Source organism: Gekko japonicus, unplaced genomic scaffold, assembly GCF_001447785.1.
Source record: "Gekko japonicus isolate JY-2015 unplaced genomic scaffold, Gekko_japonicus_V1.1 scaffold4081, whole genome shotgun sequence".
Lineage (NCBI taxonomy): Eukaryota > Metazoa > Chordata > Lepidosauria > Squamata > Gekkonidae > Gekko > Gekko japonicus.
The window spans coordinates 1-3,012 of NW_015160347.1; positions in this window are offsets into that span (position 1 = coordinate 1).

The window sequence follows — 3,012 nt, forward strand, 5'->3', positions numbered from 1 at the left end:
CTTCTTCTCCTCCTCCTCCCCCTCCCCCTTCCCCATAGCTAGGGTTCATCATATGTGTGCTCCGTAAGCACACTGTGCAAGCGAAGATTTGATACCTGGTGCACAATCCAGTGCTCTGAGTGCTTCCTCTTTATTTCCACAAAAAGAAGAAAAAGAGAAGAGAGATCAGATTTATACACCGCTCCTCAATACCCAAAGGAGCCTCAGAGCGGCTTACCATCTCTTTTCCCTTCCCCTCCCCACAATGGACATCCTGTGAGGCAGGTGGGGCCGAGAGAGCTCTCTCAAGAACTCCCTATTGTTGTGCATCCAACCCCTACAACCTGCTTATGTACATCTTCCTACTGTTATTAGAGCATGTGTTATTTGCTTATGTGCTTTTTGTTGTATTAATTTGGAAAAAATAAAAAACTTCATTAAAAAAAAAAGATCTCCCTTTGAGAGAACAGCTCTGACAGAACGGTGGCTTGCCAAAGGTCATCCAGCCAGGTGCAAGTGGAGGAGTGGGGAATCAAACCCAGTTCTTCCAGATTAGAGTCTGCGCACTTAACCACTACACCAAACTGGCATGCTTCTGGTTGTGAGACCTGCAGGGAAGCTTTGAAACTACGGTGCTCTTCGTGCTTACTTATTTCCAAGCAGTATAAATCATGCAAGATAAGGAGACGTGAGTGGGTCTATTGATGTAGAATCTGGATTTTTTTAATGTTAAAAAAGCACATTTGTGCGCTTCTATGTGCTACATAGTACTATGTACTACGCCTCCACTCTAAGGAGAGGCGGAGCTCTGAACTGAATGTGCAAAGTGTTTCAAGCCCCACCAGCCCTCCTGGCGTTGCATGTTAAGAGGCTAGAGTTTTATGCAATTAGCGGCATCAATGCCCTGACCTGGATGGCCCGGGCTAGCCCAGTCTCATTGGCAAGGGTCATGTCGTAGAAAAAGAGGTGCAGGAGCTCATTAGCATAACTCATTAGCATAACTCATTTGCATATGCCACGCCCCCTGACATCGCCGGAAGTGTGTCAGAAGGCAACACCCACCGCTCAGGCTCCACTGGACTGTTTTGGATTGCTAGCTATTGGGGGGTGGGGGAAACGTGCAGCTCTGTCCTCGCAGAGGAGGGAGAGCTTGTACCTGAATAAAACCTGGTCTTAAAGGTGCCACTGGACTATTTTGGGCTCTGCAACGTACCTGGCTTTGCTTCTTGCTCTGACTGAGGGCTGCTGGGAGCAGGGGGCGGGGCTTGTTGCATGTGCCCGCCCCCTGGGCTCTTTACTGCCGGAGCTCCGCTCCTGTGCGCTCCTGCAGGAAATGACCCCTGCTCATCGGATCTCAGAAGCTAAGCAGGGTCGGTCATGGTGAGGACTTGGATGGGAGACCAGGCAATCCAGTGTTGCTGAGCAGAGGCAAGCAATGGCAAACCACACCTGAACATCTCTTGCCTTGAAAACTAGGGTCCCGCCCTGGTTAGTACTCGGATGGGAGACTACCAAGGAATACCAGAGTTGCTACGCAGAGGCAGGCAATGGCAAAACACATCCGAACATCTCTTGCCTTGAAGACCCCGTGGAGTCGCCGGACTTGATGCTGATTTCCGCCGACCCTAGTGGCAGTCCTGGCCCGTTGTATGAGCACAAGTACAGCGCTCACTCCTGCATCCCGCATCCCAGCCACAAATTATGCAATTGCTCTTTCGATTTTCCGCCCATCGTAGTTTAGCTAAAAACCACGACTCTCTGCCGCTTCCCCCCCCCAATCTCATTCCTCTTATTAAAGTGAGCGCCGCTGACGGCCACATCGGAATGAACCATCGCAAGAGAAGAACTTCCACCGCCTGCTAAGAGCTTGACATAAAGTGTATTTAAACCGAAGGCCTTCTGACAATATGTCTCTTAACGCGTCAAGAGTTTTTAGTGGGATAAAATAAAACGTGGCGCTTTAACTAGCCAGAATTTATTGCAGCTGTCTGTCTGCGGTGCGCTTCTAATGAATCCATGCATTCCTTCTGGTGGTTAAGTGAAAGCCGGTGTCCTCTGTTTCGGGGCTGTATCCCGTTTTTATCGCCGATTAAGTATCACCGCAGACACGCTACGTGCGGTGGAGTTTTTGATCTCGCTAACAAACCGTGACAGGTGGAATTGCGCGGTTACCTTCTTGTTCCTGGGTGATGGGAAAGCGGGTAATTGTCTCATTCATGCCAACCCCTTCCCCGAATGAAAACTGTAGAACGCTGATGAAAAAGGACAGCGGTGAGTCCCCTTTCTCTGGCTGTCTCTTTGAATCGGATTGAGGTGAAAAGAATCCTAGATTTCCAGTGATTCATTTACTTCTGGCAGAACTGCTCTGCATTTTGGCGTTAGCGTGAGGTTACTAGCGCGTCTCGCTGTCCTTGAAAACTACTGTGTCGACTGACTTTACAGTGCTTTTCCCCCCTTCTCCCTGTAGTATGTTTTTTGTTGCATTGTGCTGTTTAATCCTAGATATGTCCCTCCAGAAGTCACCTTCCCCTGGGCTCAGTGTGGTTTGCTACCAAGCCATTTGATTTTATTAGGTACGTCTAGTATGGCCACATAAGAATATAAGAGAAGTCGTGTTGGATCAGGCCAGTGGCCCGTCCAGTCCAGCACTCCGTGTCACACAGTGGCCAAAACCCAGGCGCCATCATGAGGTCTACCAGCGGGGTCAGAACTCTAGGAGCCCTCCCACTGTGGCCCCCCAAGCACCAAGAGTACAGAGCATCACTGCCTCAGAGATCGTGTTCCATCTATACCTTATGGCTAATAGCCACTGATGGACCTCTGCTCCAGATGTTTATCCCGATTGGAATAACGATTATAATCAGTGCTCCCTCTAAGCTGTGCAGTCTTGTGAGCAAAAATTCTCCTTTGTGAGCTACTGGCATTAAGAAGAAGAGGAGAAGAGATTGGATTTATACCCCGCCCTTCACTACCCAAAGGTGTCTCAGAGCGGCTTACAAACTCCTTTCCCTTCCCCTCCCCACAACAGACACC